Raw genomic sequence first — 19,383 nt, 5'->3', positions numbered from 1 at the left:
AAAACTCAGTTCCTTGGTCACAGTAGCCACATCACAAGCGCTCAGCAGCCACACGTGGCAACCCTCTTGGACAGCACAGATATAGAACAGATCCTTCGTCACAGAAAGTTCTGTTAGACGTGCTGCTCTACATCCTGAGTCATCGCAGGATCCCTTGAAGGCAGGGCTGGAACCACCACTTGACAATGAGAAAGACAATGAGAAGAACGGAGCCACAAATGGCACAGCCTGGAAGAGGTGGAGGTTTCTGAGGTACTTACCTGCCGGCAAGCTTCTACACCTGGAAGGTGGAAAAGCCCTTGTGTTTTCAGGGGGTTATGGAGCCAGTGGAAAGTGACTGTGAGAGAGTGTGGTGACAGTACCACCCCGTAAGGATGCTGGTACATCTGGGGGATGCATGCTTACAGAAGCTGCGCTTACCCTTTTCAACTTCCTTCCTTCCTTTCTTCCTTCCTTCCATCCATCCTTCCTTCTTTCCTTTCTTCGTTTGTGGCCTGTCAGATTTGCACAGGTGGAAAGCAATCCTTCCATTCCACCCTACTTTTTCCGGCGTAACTGTAGAGAACCACCCGCGTTAGAGGAGAGGCAAGGGTAGGAGAAAACGCCTTCGTCCTTGTATGTCAGGCGGTGGGTGAAGTTACTTTTCACATCTGTTTGAATCCTAACAGTCATCACGTGAGACAAGCATTGACATGCCCTTTACACAGGTGAGAAAACCAGGGGAAAAGACTTGTCCCGAGTAACAGGGATGCTGAGTAGCCAGACTGGGATTCAAGCCAAGAGCTGACTGATCACAGAATCGGTGCTCTTTCTGCAGGGCCAGGCAGCCTCTCTCGTTGACATAATTTCAGTGGGAAATTTTCCCATGATCCTCAGCTTCTCCCCATCCTGGTACCCTTAACACCTTCATCTTGGAGGCAGGGCTTTGAATTGAGGGCTGAATGTGAGGTTTCCAAAACCTCTCAATGTTTTTTCTCTTGATATTCAAGAAAATAAATGTGAAAACGCAACACAATCTGAGATTTAGTTGTCTGGGGAATGGGCCGCGACCAACTAGTTTAGGAGCTGTTTTCCCTTATTTATCTGTCGAGGTCATGACTACATTTCCAGAAAGAGACTAGGCCAAATATTTACCTTAGTTAACACAGATTTTTTTTGAAGAAATGGAAACCTAAGGTAATCATCTGAATATTTTGACAAGGAGGGCCAGCTACATCATTCGCAGGGCCACATGCAAAACGAAAACGTGGGCTCTTTATCCAAAAAGCAGGAAAAGTACATCGTTAATAGTACTAAAATATAAAGCCTTTTTCGTTCTTCCATGGGCTCTTAATCAAATTGCTGTGTTTTTTCATTTGCTATTTAATGTCATTCTAAGTATTGAAAAATTGAAATTTTGAATTATTAGCACGAGTTCTAACATTCACCTTTAAATCATTCAATAGTATTTTTAAACGGAAATAGAAGAGCGTTTAACTTACAGGTGAAATCATCAAAATCACACAACTTGCGTCTCGTAGCTCATCTGTGCATACACACTTCATTCTTAGCGGGACCATGGCAACGCGGGACAAAGCCAACTCAACTGTTTTTGTTCCACTTCTGGATGGACCCATGTTCTGTCAATACTCTCTGCTTTTGACTTACTTTTCTCTTACTTTTGAGTACAGGAGGACTAAAGGAAAAGGAACTGTGGGTTTCCCAATCTTTCCCTTTCCTTCTATGTCATCGTTTTCAGCATAAGTGGTTGCCTAATACAGGGAAGTAACATGAGTAAGACAGGATACGACAGGGATCCTTGGTTGCTCATGTTTCTTAGTACCTTAGAACACCATCACTTTCCTTCTGTGTTCAAAGCAAGTTCTGGTTTGAATGGAAAGGGTGGCCTTCTAGTGCTGTTGCTCCCTAACTTACTCAGTTGTAGATGTAACACACTTACCTTGTACTTGCTTTGAGTCTCGCCCAACTCTCATGCATTATGGGGCCACCAGAATTCTGTGTTCATGGGGCAGTGAAAACACTACATGCAAACAGGGTGGCAAGGATTGCTGGACCACACCTGCTGCATATCTCCTCTGCTCACGTGCATAGCCGTTGTCTCATGGAACTTCACTTGCAAAACCTAAGTTCAGAGATAAAGTTACCTGAAGCTTCAAGACAGTGACAGCAGAGCATGAAAAACACACATTCCTGGCCCTGCCACAGATGTCCTGAATCCGAATCACGCAAGAGGAGATGGGGGATTTTTTTTATTTTTACTTTTACGAGATCCCAAGCGATTATTATAATCAAGAAATCTGGGGAAAGTCAAAGTTGGACACAATAGATGGGAGATGGCTTTCGAGGTTGACAAATCTAGCCTGGAATTTTCATCCTGCTGATCACTGGTTGGATGCCCTTGGGCTGCTTAACCTCCCTGAACACTGATTTTTTTATTTGTAAAAAGAGCTAAGATGGGTAATACATCTCAAGCAGAGTTAGTTGAGGAGCTAATGAGCTCAGGAATCTAAGTCAGTTTGGGGAAGGAGCTCAAATGCGATAAATAGTGGCTAGAGTTATTTGGATTCGGGGAGTCGGTACCCCATAAGATGAGAAAATGTATGCATACCTACACAGCAGGTGCTTCATACGTGATAACCCTCCTCCTCCTTTCCGTGGGTTGACAATTTAACTGTCGCCATGGGTGTCAAATCCTTCCAGGCTCTGATTCCTTGCACGTGATGGTCTGAACCTTAACTTAATTTCATGTAAACGCTTTGGAAGTAACATAAGACTTCCGAAGGCCCTGGCTTGGCTTCAAAACCCAGACCCCATCAAGTCTGTTCTGACTGCAGACGCGCAGCCCTGTAACTGTGTCTGTTCAGCTTTCTCACTTCCCTCAGCCCCAAAGGTGAGAACGGCTGTCTTCCAGGCCAGCGAAGGTAGGACTGTTGCCACAGTGGCCTCACCGGGCGGCTGCTCTGAGAGAAGGCACAACTGATCAATGACGAGGCCATCATTTGAGTGGCCAGGCCAGGGGAACGAACTTCCTCAGGGAAGTGGCTGCTCAGCAAAGTGAAGCACCCACAGACTTGACAGAAACAGGAGAACTGTTTCAGGTGGAGGAGAAACTCAATTCAAAGTGCGGAAGATTCCGATCTCTACATGGCTGATCTTAGCATTCTCAGGGAGAATCAAAGCGTGCTGAAGAATGCATGACTGACTAGGGGGACATTACTCTTTGTCAGAGGGAAAAACATCTTGAATTTTTCATAACATTTTCAAGAGGAGTAACAACAATGGCAACTAAGATTTATGAAGTGCTTATTAGATACCAGGCACTGTGATAAGTTCTTTCTAGGTGTGATCTCAGTTAGTCTTTATAAGCGTCTGTATGGGTCAGGCTGAGCTGCAGTAACAAACAGCTCCCAAATCTCGATGACTTACAGGAACATTGGCTCATTTCTTGCTCACACCACCTATCACAGGTCATTGGGTGTCTCTTGTTCCACATTTTCTCATTCCAGGATCCCATCTTCTCACTGAGAACCCCATCCGGGGTTACCAATTATTATGGGAGACGGAAATAAGACATGGAGCATTGCATCCTGACTCTCAAAGCTTCCACCAGAAAAGCAACATCCTTTACTTCTATTCAACTTTTATGGCTCAAAGCAAGTGATAGGGTTATATGTAATTTTAGGGGACAGGAAGGCACAATCTCCCCGTGTGTCTGGAAGATCAAGAAAACTCAATATGTGTGAAAATCCCTAACTGAACATTAATATTTTTATTATTATTGACAACCCAATTTTACTGCTAAAGAAAGCGAGACCTAGAAATGTTCCAAGATTTACCCAAGGTCGCAAAAGAAAATAAGGTCATCTTGAGATTCAAACATAGGCAATCTGGCCTCTATTCCTAGGTCCTACCCTACCTAGACTCTTAACTTCTATTTTCTACCTAAGTTTCCAAAAGATATGTGGTACCGTGAGATTCTGCACCATAGTTATTTTTGTTTTTGTTTTTGTTTTTTGAGGAAAATTAGCCCTGAGCTAACTGCTGCCAATCTTCATCTTGTTTTTTTTTTTTCTGTTTTTTTTTTTTGCTGAGGAAGGCTGGCCCTGAGCTAACATCCATGCCCATCTTCCTCTACTTTCTATGTGGGACGCCTACCACAGCAAGGCATGCCAAGCAGTGCCATGTCCGCACCCGGGATCCGAACCGGTGAACCCCAGGCCACCAAAGCAGAACGTGAGCACTTAACAACTACGCCACCGTGCTGGCCCCTCTATAGTTATTTTTTAAAGGTTGACTCCCTTACAGCGGAACTTATTTTGAATCTTCTCCTTCCTTGAGATTTCTAATGTCCTGACAACTCCTCCCAGGCTCGGGAAAAGCTTGCCACCGTGAGAATGACAGCTGGTAAACCAGGGGTGTTCTTAGCAACAGTAAAACAAATATTTATTTTGCCAAAGGAAAAACACAGCAGAACCTTAAATGGTTTTACAGAGAAACCAGGATGAAAAGAAGATGTCAAAATTAAACATTTGTTTGTGGAAATGTGCCTCATTAAAAAGTTGACTTGGCAGAGTAGATCAGACTGCAATTGATGAGAGATTAATTAAGTCCCAACAGGTCAAATCAGCACAGACAGATGAGGACTTAAACCCGGTCCAGGTGTCCTGAAAAGCATTGCTTGAGTGTTGTTGGAAACATTACATGCTGAGTAACTTTGAAGGAGGAGTCACCGCACCGAAAGTGTTGTGGTTCTAAGAAACTTCTTCCCTGTGAGGTCATTGGCCTCTGGGTACCATGGCATTATTCTAAGGATGGGGAAATAGACATTTTGGTCCCGACCTAGATCAGCCAGCTCCCAACCAACCCACAGACACATGAGTGAGCCCAGCTAAGATCAAGTCACTCGCCCCCCACCCCTACCTCCATCTCCTAAACTACAGCAGACTCTCAAAGCCTCTAGTGTTTCTAAGAGGAAAGCTAGGGCTCCTGGTCACAAAGTGTAATGAAGAGACCACCCACCAATTAGTTGTTTCTTTAACAGATATTTACTGAGCTGCATCTCCATCCCAAGCCCTGTACTAGGCTCTGGAAGTTCAGCACTAAACATTAGAGGTATTACCTCTGGACTCAAGGACTCCACTTCCTAGTGGGGAATCCGGCCACTAATCAAGTAAACCCACACAGAAATGTGAAATTACAACTGCCAAAAGTGCTACGAAGAGGCGTTATACAGAATTGTGAGAGTGTATAACGGGGGAGCCTAACCTAATCAGAGAATGAGGAAAGAGTAGGGCAGACTGGCCAGAGAAAAAAGGACGTTTGGGCTGAGATCTTCAGTATGTAGACATAAGATTTTAAACTGGGTTTCTCTTTCATTTTGCAAATGCACTGGCTCTGCTTCTTTGAGGCATGAGCAAGGGAAGACCCTGCGGGCATGGGACACCTGCCCAAGGATACTCTTTATAGGTAGTTACATTAGTGCTCCAGTCAACAGGCATATGAACTCTCCTGGGATGGCACATACACACAGAGATTCTGGAAAATGACACCATGAAACTGTTTCCTCTGAAACAAACACGTTAACCCTCTGTGAAATGATACGTTGTTGGGATACACCATGCCCCAAGAGAGAGGCTGTCTGATATATTTCATCTATGCTCGTGACCTCATGTCCCCAGCATATTCCAAAACAAACTCTTCTTCATCCCTTCTCCAAAGGCCATTCCTCTTCCGTGGTCCAGATCCCAGGGGATGTCACTGCCACCCACCCAGCCTGGCTGGGATGTCTTCTCGGTGCCTCCCTCTGGTCACTTACCAAGTGCAGGAGATTGTGCCCAAGAAGTGACTCAAAGTCTGTCTCCTTGTTCCATCCAGGAGTCACTACTTCAGTTTAATTTTCTCATCCCTCTTGTCTGTGTCACTGGTTTCCCCTCCTTGACTTCTGTTCTTCCTAAACCATCCTCCACATCCTTGGATCAACCTTCTAAAGTTCACACCTGACACGGCAGCTACTGTGCTTAAGCTTTGCCCAGGGCTTCCTCCTACCGGGTGTATGAACTCCCTACTAAGGCATATGGGACCACACATGGTCTCCTCTACCCTGACCTCCCCTCCTCTCACTCATAATTCTCCACCTTCCCTCCAGCCCACCAACCCTGACATTGAACTGCTGACCATCCCCCAGTAGGTCACACCTTTTCACCTCCAGGCATTTGTTCTTTCTATCCCCTTAGATGCCCTTCCATTTAATGAACTCCTATTCCCCCTTTACAACCTGTCTCAAGTCTCCTTTATAATTTGAAGTCTTACCCCAGCAACCCTAGGCAGAATTAACCATTCCTTCCTTTATGCCCCTACATAATTAATCAGACCTCCATTTAAGCACCCATCTCATTATATTATAATTATTTTAGTACGTCTCCACCACTGGCCCGAGCAAGTGTCCCTCCCCCTCCTTGTTCGTCTTTGCATCCCTAATGTCTTATCTTGAGTTAGGACCTTCCTAAGTGGTTTTTAAGTTAATAGATATTCAGATAAACTCAACTTTATCCCTCTTCTTCCCTGCATGTTCCCTCCCTTTGAGGAATCCAGATTGGGCAGTAACGGAAGACGTGGGGGCACTTCTTGAAGATGGAATGGGTTTGCAGATGAACTATCAAGTCCCTTAGGCAAGGCTAATAGGATAAGGAGTTGGACGGTTATGCATAAGACAGTTGAAGCAGGGAATCATAAAAACTGATACCCCAGCATACAACAAACATTATGCTTTAACTTTAAATATACCATGGCAAGCACAGTCTTCCACTGATCTCTTCCGAACTAGCGAGCTCTGCTTTGAGCAGCTGCGTGATGAAGAACCACGTGTTCCCATGGGCATAAACCCCGCCCCTTACGCGTCCTCCACCGCTTGGAGTCTCACTTTCCTGAAAGAGGAGATCTCAAAGGCATGCAGCCCAGAATTTTATCAATGGCTTTAATAGTCTTCCTGCATCGAACTTAACTACCCATCTGCCTTTGACAAGTCTTCCAGAACATTCTACGTGTTTTCACCACGCCAACTGGCTTTTTATACCCAGAGTCTATCCAAAACTTTCTAAATCTCAGTTTCCTAATGAAACTGTTTCTAACGGTGACTAATAGCCATCACGTGCTAAGAACTTTCCATGCACTGGATGCTGAGTCAACCACTTGAAATGAAGGATCTCAGTTTAACCCTCCTAACAAAAAACCCATTTGGGCAAGCACTGCTATCTCCCTTTGAAAAGTGGAGATCGCTCATGTGGCAAGGCATCCGTGAGAATTAATTGGAGATAGCTTTAATAAAGAGCCTGAAAAGTAGCAGTCACTAGACCCTATCCTCCAAAACAAAACAAAGAAACAAAGGAAACAAGCCCACATTTATAGGCCACTTACGTGTACAAGGCGCTCGTCTGACTGCTTGAATTGGATTAACTCAGTGAATTCTCACAGTGACTCTACCAGCAGGGAAGCACTGTGACCACCACCGTCTTACAGATGAGAAAACTGACACCCAAGGTCACAGCTAGGAAGTGGTCCCCAAGTCAAAGCGGGATTAGAAACCCAGGGAGTTTGGTTCCAGAGTCCACCATCCTAGCTGGAATCATCTGCAAATGGGATCAACAACTCCTATCTTGCAGAATTTTGGAAAGGATTCAACAAAACCGTGGTTATTTCAGTCAAATGCCTGCCACCCAATAATTACAGGACAAATGTGCCTTCCGTTCCATTCCTTCCCTTTCTACAGACAACATGGACTTTGGGCAATTATTTTATTTTTCTCAGTTCCTTCATATTCTCCCTTAAATAAAAATCAAAACACTGGCGGCTTGAGGGAGGTTCAGCCCCCAACGTCACCTTGGGAGATGAAAGACCACCAATTCGGTGTATAAAACAACTAAAAGAAAAAGTCAATCTTCCGTACAGACACAATTTCTCTTGAAAGGTGACACAGTCCTTTAAAAATAGCTATGGGCTCTATTGTGCAAAGAGAGTGACAGAGACTGACAGCTTTTAAAGAGGTGTAATGTTCCCAGGCAGCCGGCTAACATGGCTCACTCAGATAGAGATCAGTAATTCGATCCGGGGGAGAGTGCTAAATGTTAGAGGTTAAGCTGCTATGTTCTTATTACTAATCAAACTTCAACACCGTGCCTGGCCTCCTCCGGTCCCTATAAGGAAATGGTAAATTATTAAGAGGCTCCAGCCCAGGCTCCTGGCTTCGGAGATGTGGCCTGTTCCCAGGCACCAGGCAGTCTCGCATCCTTCCTGAGTACATCCAGATGAGGGGCTCCAAGTGCTCTCCTGGGATGCTGGCAATTTAAGGCTAAGTGACAACCGGGAAGGCACCCTCTGCTCCTCCAGTGAAGGGACAAAGATCTTTGGGGCAAACTTGCCAGACAAGTTCCTTCCGCCTATCGACACAAGACAGAAGCAGCTGCTCTAGGGTTTGGTGTCAATCTGCACTGCTGCTCCCTTTTCCTGAGGAACGTGATGATTTGGAAGGTGAATTATGTGATGGGGGCCTTTCTTGTCCTAATGTTGAAGGCAGGGGTGTGCTGGGAAATGTTTACTAACCAGCTCTCAGCAGGTAGAGGAGCCCTGATTTGGAACCTTTGCCAATTTCTGCAGTGTCGATGCTCCTCCCACCATGGCTGATGTCAAGCTAACAATGTGACGTCACTGAACACAGGGTTAGGAGGAGATTTCACAATCAGGGGTCGTGGCGTGAGCAGCTCCAGCACAGAGCTGGCTAAAGGGCAGATAGATGTTCCCGAGTCACCTCTGCTGGGTCAGCTGTGACCTGCTCTTTAGGGCAGTCCTAGCCCTGCTTCCACGCCTCCTTAAGGCAGATCTTGCCTCTTCTCTGAGGTTTAATGGACATGTCCACAGCATTTGTCCAACAACCAAAAAAGGCAAAATTTGCCCTACTTTGATCTTCCACGGTTGGGTCTGCTTGGCCTCCAAACTCTTGGCTGCCAAATAAAAGAATTCAGTCAAACTGGTTAATTTCTGTTCCAGGAAAAGGAAAGTAGATCATTTCCCCCGAGCCTCTGGGTATCCACACATGATCCCATCCAACACGTCACAAGGTCCTAGCAGGTCGTATCGTCCCTCCATGTTACAGATGTAAAAACAGGCTCAGAGAAGCCATTTGCACAAGGCCATGTGATTTACGACTGGTGGAGCTAAATTTATCTTGCTCCAAAGCCTACGCTTTCAGCCGCTACCATGTCCCAACCAATCCCAGAAGAGCATCATCCGAGGACATTTGGGAGGCTGCCAATGGGAGGCAAGGCCAGGTGAGATTCCCCAGGAGAGTTGAAACAGAGGAATAGCAGAACACGAGGCAGGAAAGAGGTGAGCAGGTTCAAAAGGATGGGATGAACAATTAAAACATGCGGACCATTCTTCTTATTGATCACCAACATGGGGACGAGGTGATCAGACACCTCTTCCAGGGACAGCTTCCTGAGTCCTGAGGCAGCCATTCCAGGAGTTAGGAGTCAGGAGATCCTTATGTGGATCTGAAAGTCAACCCCACCCCCTTCGACCCACTGTTCTTCCTTCTGGTTGCGCTCAGAATAACGCTCTCCCTTTCCCTCCCCCTTCAAAAGCAACTCTTCACATGTCATAAGATGGCAACCCAATGTCCCATGGTCTTCTCTTCTCCACGCTAAGGTCCTTCCACTTTCCAGCTGCTTCACGTGTGAAACAGCTGGTTGACCCACCATCGTCACTGCCACGTGCTTCTGGGATCTCTCCTGAATATCAGTGCCTCTTTTTAAGATGCAGTAAGAGAACTGGGCCCCTGGGATCTTGGTGTGGCCTTGCTCTGTAGCAAGGCGTGACTATTTAATTGCTATCTGAATCCTTGTCCTTGGCTGGCTGTATCTCAAGGACAGGAGCTGTGGCTGGTTTTGTCCCCCAGCGTAACCCTTCTCCTGGCATGGTCAGAGGTCTGCAAGCATTAGCTTCAGGTGGTTGGGTGGACGGTCTGGTGAACTTAGAGGACAGCGTACCAGACTATACTCCCTTCTATAAGATTCTTCAGCAGGGGTGGCATCTATTAAAGAAACTTCCTGGTGCGCCCCAGGACTTCCTGTGAAGTCACTATTAGCAAACACGACTGTCAGCTACCAGAATTGATGCCAGCATCACTTCCTGAGACCTCATTTAGAGATTTATCAGCATGCCCTTTGGGGTACAGGGCAACAAAGTAACCTGGTTTAGGAAAGACAGTGATGGCATTAAAAGCTCCTGACTCTCCACCTCCAGCGTGGAGTGGGGGCAGGGGTACAGGATGATGTGAGCAGGGAGGAGGATTGGGAAGCTGCAGGTGTGTTCCAGCTCTGAACGTGCCCGGCTCCCTTTCACTGCCAGCTTCCAGGGATGCCTGTGGTCCCAGGGCCCTGGCCCTGTTCCTGCCTCAGTCCCACCTTATTCACGCCTCCCTGAAGAAGTGCATTTTGTAAAGGCCTTCGGTTCCTTCCAGCACTCAAATCTGTGGGCTTCGTGGGCAGCCAGAGGTGGCCTGTCCTGATGCTCATGGCATTGACCACTCGTGCTGGGAAAGCCCCCCTCCCCTCAGATCAGCCTCTGAATCGTCCCTGCAGCAACAGCCAGGCTGGTGGCTGCTACTTGGGCTGCCTAGACCTTGGGCTTCCCAGAACTGGGTTCCAGAGCCAGAATCTGAGAGAATTAGGTAGCTGACCTGGGCTTTATAATTCGACAGCCATTCTTGTCTCCTGATGAAGCCAGCACACTTAAAAGTTAACAGCAGCGGCATTTATTGCTTCTCCGTGTGCCAGGCCTATATAAACCCTCCATCTGCATCATCGCTTTAATTCTCACGAAAAGGTTAAGTGACTTGTCCACATTTCATGAGCCGCCGTCGAGGTGGAAATCAGCACTCCATCCGTGTGACCTCAATACTACGCCATCCGCCTTGCCTCGTGAGGTATCCAGTCCTGGCCGGGATCTCTGGAGTTGGAAGGGATCATGTAGCTGCATTGGGCTGCTTGCTCCCAAATGAACGTCATTGAAATTAAAAATAATCACAGCTTGAGATCAGTGAGCAGGGAGGGGTCAAGGGTTGAGCTGCCTGTCATGTTCTCGTCACTTGAAACTCTAACTGATGAGCCTGGCACACCAGCCTGTGGGAACACTGGCTCCTCCTGGCAATCATCACTCTGCAGCCTGCTGGAGGGGGGCCGATCTGACAATCCCCCTGCCCTGGGGTCCAAGCAGGCGGGTGGGCTCTGCCTCCTCCAGCCCAGCTCTCATCACTTCCTGGGTATTTGAAAAGCAGAACAGTTTAGCTGTGAGTGGAATAAGCCCCTGGCACTGGTCCTGGTGCCCCTTCCTCTGTGGCCAGGGGCTGTGGAGCCGGCCAGCTGTGCCCTGCCCTGCAGCAGCCACCTCGAGTTCCTTTCACATACCCGAGAAGGTGTTGCTGGTGGTAAAGTGACACTGTCCACAAGCTGGCCACTTGCATTCCTTCATGTGGTGCCTGAGAGTGATGCTGGTTGTTCTGTACTTGGGCCAAGTGTCCTGCTCGGCAGCCCCAGACCACAGCAGATTGTCCATCGAGGAGCTGGGGGTGCCGACCCCCGCTGAGGCCAGCGGAGCTCCATGCAAGGGGGAGACAGCCATCCCTCCGCATCTGGAGCTTGTACAATCCTCTGATTTCAGACCCTGAGAGGAGAGAGAATGAGATCTCCTGCCCCTCACAGCTCAGGTTCTGGTAGGGGAGACCAGTGCCTTACACGTTCATCTAAAAATGACTCCCTGAATGCTCCCCGTGCAGCACCTGGCCCCGGCTGCCTGCTGGGGATTCAGTAGTGAGGATGACACACGTGGCCCCAATCCTCCTGGAGCTCAGAGACTCACATTAGGTAGGAAATCACTCCCTTAACTGCACTGTCACCTATGCCCAACGCAATGAAGGACAGACCCTGCAGGGCTGATGTATCGGTCAGAAAGTGGAGGCACAGCACGCATGATACTTTGAGGGGCCCACAAAAATGTTTTGATTTTCATTTCTTTTAAACTCAAAAGAAGAAAGTGAGTATAATAATGACGAGTACATAATAACGAACCCAGCCCGGATTACATTTACCTTTATACCAATTACGAAATCTATTTTGTAATATTTTTGAGTGGAGGAAGGGACCCACGAATGCCCCAGTGCTTAGGGCCCAAGAACACAGTCATGTGGCTTTGGACCCAACTGTGGTCAGGGCTTTTAGGAGGGTGGACCAATTGAGTCTCGAGGTTCAGGAAGGGTCCCCTGTAAAGGTAATGATTAAACTGAGAGCTGATGGAAAGCAGGAGTTATGGAGAAAGGAATGTCCCAGACAGAGGGAACAGTATGTGCAAAGGCCCTGCAGGGTGAGAAAGATCTTTAAAAATGCTTCAGAGAGTGAAAGGGCACATCGTGTGGGTCAGGACTGCCAAGGTAGGCAGCTTAGATAAGATGATGGCGATGGAGATAGAGAGAAGGGCAAATTGGAGAGATATTTAGGAGGTCACAAGCTTAGGATTGGCAGTGATCAGAGAGGTAAGGAAGGAAGGAGAGAGAGGGGTCAAGAATGATTCTCAGGGAGCGCCTTAAGCAGTTGGCTCTAGGAGCTGCCTTCTAGTTCTAGGGAGCACTGGAGAAGCACCAGGATGAGGGGTGAAAATGTTAACTTGGTTTGTAGTAGTGGAAGCAGCAGGAATCCTTAAGAGGGAGTGACTCCCTTCCCCTGGGCAGGGAGAGAGCCATGGTGGGAGGCTCCCAAGAAGCAATGTTGGAAGCTAAGCCATAAAGAGCTGTGAGTTTGAGGGCAGTGGCACTTCTGTTTCTCACTTCTTCCTCCCACCCCCACTCATGCACACCCAGCCCAGAATCTGGCCCCTGGGAGGTACTCAATAAACAATTGCTGAGTGAATGGTGCAGGAATGAGAGGTAGTTTGCCAGATGGACAAGGAAGAGACAGAAAAGCACGCTCAGAGACACAGAGGCTGAATCTGTAGGGAATGTGGCCCCAGGCTGCAGACCCAGGAGGCTCAAGGTTGAGGATGTGGGAGGCAGGTGAGGAAGGCAGGGAGCAAGCTTCAAGCACCCTTACTGTTAGGCGACAAAGGTTCCATAGCAAGAGATTTAGTGCAAGACTGAGGCCCGGAAAGCCTGCTTGCGTTGGCTTTAGCAAAACCAGGCGACCTGTCAAGCTGGGTCAGACACCTGAAAAGAGGACTGCGAGACCCGAGGATTTCCTGCTCTTTGGTTAAAACTGGGAGCTTGCAAGAAGAATTGGGTTTTGGAGAGACATGTACGTGCGAGTGTGCATGTGTGCAAGTGTAGTGCATGTGTGTGTGCATGTGTAAGGGTGTATGAGTGAATGGATATGAGTATGGGTTTGTATGCACATGTGTGTGTGTGTTGCATGTGACTTGTGGATGCACACATTTGTGAGTGTGCATATGTGTGTGAGCGTGTATGTGTAAATGTTTGGGTCAGTGTGTTTATAGGTGCATTTATGTGAGTGGATGCTTGCGTGCATGTATACGTGTGAGTATGTGTACACGTGTATGAATGAGTCTGTGTGTGAAGATGTGCCTGTAAGGAGAGGTGCATGGAGAATTCCCTAGAAATATTAGCTGTAGAAAAGAATATGGAGAAGCTATTTTGTGGTTGTTCAGGGTTTTTATTTGGAGTTCATCTAAGTTCACTTGAGAAAGAACCTCATCTCCCTTTGGGAATATTGACAGAGTGACTGGATTCTCAAGACTTAGGACCCCATCACGGTTCCCATCCCACATGCCAACCACCCCTCCCCCATAGCCACCTTGCTGGGGCCAAGAGAGGTGACATAACTCTGGGTCCGAGTGGACTGCCACAGGAGAATTTCTCTTTGGCACAATTTTGCCAACCTCTTCCCCTTCAGTACTAGAAACAACTTCAATTTAGATTAAGACAAGCCATACTTGAGTCCCTACTGTGCGCTTTTCTCATTTAAATAGCAAAACCCCTCAGGGAGCCAGGGCTTAGCTCATGGCGGAGGAGATGGGGCTGCTCCTCTGAGGTCAGAGTAGCAGATCTGGGGCCCAAACTCACATCCTCCAACCCAAATTCCAGGTTCCTTTGTCTCCCTGCCCTGCGGTGCCAGAACTCCACCGGCCATGGAGGACCCTTCAGGCCCCCTCTCTGTAACTGAGGGGTTATCGCTGGACTCCTCTGGGCTAGACTTGTCCCACTGGGACTAGACTCTGTCTTGAGGGAGGTCTCTGAGGATTCTAAAGAACTGGGAGGCCAGAGGGAAAGCGACGGTCGGACGCATCCCTTCCAGCTGTTCTTGTCCTCCTCCGACTCTGGGAAAACCCAGATCCCAGCCCTGGGAGTGCCTTGCCAAGGGTCGCCCCCATCCCCCCCTCTTTCTTTGTGCTGTAGTTTCAGCTCCTCCTGCCCACCAACTTCAGCCTGAGATCTGATTCTATTTTAAGAATGTGGGATTCATCTTCCAGGACGGAAAGTTGTGAAATATTGGGGAGACAGCTCCAAGCACTGCCAACTGCTTGCAGGAGTTTTAATAAGGATCCTTCAAGAAGATAGACTTTGGATTAGCTGTCCTAAAGCGAAGATTATTTTAGCGCCATTGAAATGGTGGAGGGGAAAAACGCAGTCTTATCAAGAAAGGAGAAATCTTTTATATTGGAGCCAACTTTGGTTTTAAAATGTTATGAAACAACTTCTGACTGTTGCCCAAACAGGTTTTTTAATGTTTTTTTTCTTTCCCCAGTGCTTTGTCAGCTCCTGGGTTCTCTCTCCCACTTTTTGTTTTTCCTCCCAATCTGACGTTATCTGAATTTCTTATACGCATGGTTTGTTTTGTAGGGTTTTTTTCCTTTTATTTTGTTTTTTTCCCACTAGAAGAAATTAAATTCCTGTTACTTTTGAGACAGTTTATCTCGTTCATGGGTCCAGGAACTATGATGCCATAGAAAGCCCACTCGAAGTGGAGAAGCATGGATTAAAATGCACCTGGGGAGGACGATGTGACTGTTTCCAAGGATAGTTTTCGCTTGGAATTGGGCATAAAATGGAGCATTGCAATTGGCATTTTCCCTCCCCCATCCCGGTCCTTTTTGTCCTGCACCGAGAGGTGGACTCTTAGAATGTTTTAATTCCTCACTCTCTCCCAAACCTGACTCTTGCTCACACCTGTCCATCTGCCAGCTGCCCCTTCCCTACGCCTCTCTCTTTAGCTCAGCGCTTTTCAAAACCTCAGTTCACAGCTCTGTCAGCATTCCCTCTACCGGGAAACAGCCGCGACCTGCCCCTACCCACCCCCAACCTGGGCCAAAAGGAACAGTGTTGAATGTGTGACTGTCACCCAGCCTACACAACGGCCAGTCACATACCTATTCCAGGACCTCTGCACATTCTCTTTGGCTCCCACAGCCTTTCTCGAGTCCCTGTCTATTGTACTGTCCACTTTGCACTAAAAGCGTCTGTGTATATATCTTCACCCCCATGCGTGTCTGGGCTTCTTGCAGACTATGGCACATTGACAGGTGTACAGAGATCCCCAAAAACTCTGCGGGTCTAGAAAACACTGAAGGCTGGCCATGGGTGTGCACACTCACTCCCATCCACAGAGCCTATAAATAAGAGTTTGGGGCCAGCTTTTTTTCTTTTTCTTTTGGGGGCCCCAGGAGTTAGGACCATCGTCTGAAAGGTTTTGATTTCAATCCTGGCTCTGCCTAAGACTGACTATACCATGTTGGCTAAGGTCCTCTGGCCTCGCAGAACCTGGGTTGCCCCTCTGGAAAGGGAGAGAAGTAAGGCCAATCTTATAGGTCTCCTGGAGGATTAAACAGCATAGCAAACACAAGGCTCCCAACGGGGAGGGCCTGACATGCGCCGGACACAGCACAGACGTCCCCTCTCTCTGCCAGCCTCTCCTACTTCCAGTGCATCAGTTGGGGATCACATGGTGCAGTAAGATTCATGCCATCAAATGTGTGGGTGACAGTTACGCACTCGACACAGCCGGTCTCATAACCTCAAAATACTTGAAAAATTCCTCCATGAGTTTGCATATTTTATCAATTCCATTTAGATTTCGTTATATGATCTGGGGCCAGAGAAACCTGATACTTGTTTCTCTCTCTCTCTTTTGCCCCCGACGATAGTGTAGGGCAAGGGTTCCACATTTTGAATTATAATAACGACATTTATTGATCCTCCATGTTTCAGACACTATCTTTATATCTACATCCTATCGATATATCCTATATCTATACCCTATCTGATTCTCCATCTATTTCTGTGGTGTTCAAATGATTTAACTCCACTCCCTGACACGTGGCAATGTCTGGAGACATTTTTGCTTGTCACAACTGGATGGGAAGTGTGTGCCACTGGCATCTAGTTAAACATCACACAATGCACAGACAGTCCCCGACCACAAAGAATTATCGTGCTCCCAATGTCAATGGCATGGAGGTGCAGAAGCCCCACTCGGTCGGCGTGATAGGAAGCTCTCTTCTCTCTGCCTCCACCACTGTTTGGTTCAGTGACCTTGGGCCTGGGCTCCCCATTTTTGGAATCTGTTGCAAAAAGATAAATCGTCCTTAGGTGATAAGGTTGTTGTTAACTGGGGTGATACCACAATTCCTAGCACATAGCGCTCCATGAATATTAGCTGTTATTATTTCACGTAATCCGTCCAACAATCCTCAGGCTTGGAGAAGTCCAGAAACTGCTCAAGGTCCCGCAGCTAGGAAACAGCAGGCAAGAATCAACCTCGCGCCTCTTGGATCTTCTCAGCCTGGATTTCCCTTCTGTGCCGTGAGGCCTCCTTACTCGCGGCTGAAACATGGAAACCAAGATACCCTAGAACACTTCTAGCTCTAGAAGAGGTAGGATACGTGACTGCTGCTAGTAAGCGCCAGCATGCAAAAGCAGGCGAGGAGAGCCTCTGCATGGTGTGTTATTCTTGCCCAGAGTTTGGCCCTCAACCCTCTCGGAGTTCAGAGGATGATTTAATTCTGGGTTCAGGGTATGGCTGCCTCAGCCCCTTGGCAGGACATTTTGTGATTCAGTCACTTTTCCAGGTCCCTCAAGCAGGTGCCACTTCCCCTAAGAACTGGCCCCAGGTCTCCAGCTGCCCAGAGCTGAGTCGGGCTCTTCCCAGGAGGCTCAGCTCCGAAGCAGGAATCAGGGCCAAAAGGAGGGATAATGTCATCTCGACAGGTGACATTTTCATCACTGGACTGCATCCCCGTCTGCCTACCCCAGGTGTGAACACCTGGTGGCTTCGCATTTTTGGTGTCATTTCGCTTATTCCCTGGGGAACGAAAGTGAAAAGGCAGCCTACCAGGGGAGGCCCATCCACAGGCAGAGCTGCCGAATTTCCCAGCAATGTGTTGAGGTGACAAGTAGGTGCTCAGGCTGCTGTTCCGAGTTATTCCCTCACGCTTGTCACTGGAGAACCTGGCACGTCACATCCCACTGCACCTCCCTGGGGTGGGGAATGGACACTGGTGGCGGAGGCTGGAATACTGCTCTGAGTTCCACCCCAGGAACTGGTAGCCTTAGAGACTGCTCTAAAAAAGGATTCTGAGTCTCCAAGATTCCCCAAATCCACCAGGGTTCTAGAATTCAGAGGTCCCAGGATTCTGTGCCTCTGGAATTCTGGGACCCCATGATCTTTTTTTTTTTTTTTTTTTTGAGGACGATTAGCCCTGAGCTGACATCTGCTGCCAATCCTCCTTTTTTTGCTGAGGAAGACTGGCCCTGAGCTAACATCTGTGTCCACCTTCTTCCACTTTATACGTGGGACGCCTGCCACAGCATGGCTTGCCAAGCAGTGCCACATCTGCACCCGGGATCCAAATCGTTGAACCCCGGGCTGCAGAAGCGGAACGTGCGCACTTAACTGCTGCACCACCGGGCAGGCCCCTCCATGATCATTTTTGCATGGATTGGCAGATTTAGAAACCACTGGTTTGTCACTTCCTAGTTCATAGTATCCTGCCATTAAAAACACAACAACAATGGAAAGTTCTCTCCCGCAGCCCAGAACGAGAGCCCTGAAAACACACTGCATTGGTGGGAGGAGCACGTTCCGATGTGCTGAGCGGTCTTTTTTTTTCTGTAAACACCAAAAGCAAGAGGCCTTTCTCATTTAGGTAGGGCCACCTCTGCTCCTTATCAATCACGGCCCGTAATACATCTCTGGGGCCCAGGCCACAGGGCAGGGATGAGGTGAGGCAGCCCCGTGGTAGAGCCCGGCAGCCCTCGTGGGCGCAAGGCAAGGGATCTTTGGCAAATTCAGAAAGAGAAAGTAGGACCCACGGGAATGTCATCAAGTTTCCAAAACAAGGACTCAACAGAGAGCCCTTTGAGGAGTAGCATTTCAAGTGAGCCTGACACTTGTTATGACAGCTGACAAAGAGGGAGGGCGAGCAAAAGGCTTTCTGTGGAAGTGGGCAGCTTGTCCATAGTGATCCTTGAGTCTGGAAGCTGCAGGTGGAAGAGAAATGTGGGCCAGGCCATCTGGGATTGTCTAGGGTTCCTTCTGAGCACCCGGTGGATCACAGAAATCTTGTGTACACACACACACACACACTCTGTTGTCACTCTGTTAGGGCAGGCCACCTGCTAGAACACATAACCCCAATATCTCAGCAGCTTAACACTTTAAAAATTGTATTTCTTGCTCACTCAAAGCTAGTGTGCCTGGTGGAGCAGGTCCCCAGGGCGGCCCTGCTGCAGGCAGGGTCTCAGCAGCCAGGCTCCTCCTGTCTTGTGGCTCTGCCCTCCTCTGGGTCCCAGGAATCTCCTCTAGTCAGTAGTTAGTTGGAGAAACAGCAGAGGGGCAATGGAGGTTTTTATGGGCCAGGCCTGGAGTGATGCTCGTCACTGTTGCTCTCCAGCCAGAGCTCGGTCAGGTGACCACACCTAACTGCAAGGGAGGGTGGGAAATGCACTCCAACCATATGTTCAAAAGGAAAAGAAAACGATCTGGTGAACAGCCAGTGAGGATGTGCCACAGTATCATACGGCTGCTGTAGAATTCTCTTTGTCTCCAGCCAGAGACTCAAATCCTCTTTCTTGGGTCAGAACTCTCTGAAGGTGGAAAGGTTTCTAAGGTCACAGATTGTCTATGTGACTCTGTAACTCCAGGGCCCAGTACTGACTTGGCACATAGTGGGATTTTAGAAGGGCTGGTTAACTCACCCACAAGTTCATTTATTTCACCAACAAGCATACCTGGATCAGGTACCTAGGACCCCAAGATGAAAAGGACATGGTCTGCGCTTTAGTGAATCCACAGTCAGTCAAGGGAAGGAGAGCCAGGATATGAGCAAATC

At 48.1% G+C, this 19,383-nt stretch overlaps 1 protein-coding gene and 1 long non-coding RNA gene across 2 annotated transcripts in view; one reads left to right on the top strand and one right to left on the bottom strand.

The window, feature by feature from the left end:
• The window catches only part of MAF (MAF bZIP transcription factor), a 352,153-nt gene that overhangs the window by 206,494 nt on the left and 126,276 nt on the right, over positions 1-19,383 (top strand). The gene's annotated exons all lie outside the window — the stretch shown is intronic.
• On the bottom strand, positions 14,885-17,575 carry LOC139082213 (uncharacterized). The gene is made up of 2 exons (XR_011537990.1): positions 17,385-17,575; positions 14,885-16,876 (listed from the first exon to the last, which is right to left on the bottom strand). It is a non-coding gene; the product is annotated as an uncharacterized lncRNA (long non-coding RNA).

Source organism: Equus przewalskii, chromosome 3 (assembly GCF_037783145.1).
Source record: "Equus przewalskii isolate Varuska chromosome 3, EquPr2, whole genome shotgun sequence".
In the NCBI taxonomy this organism is placed as follows: domain Eukaryota; kingdom Metazoa; phylum Chordata; class Mammalia; order Perissodactyla; family Equidae; genus Equus; species Equus przewalskii.
Note: the sequence above shows the minus strand (reverse complement) of the source record. Positions and strands in the feature narration are given on the sequence as shown.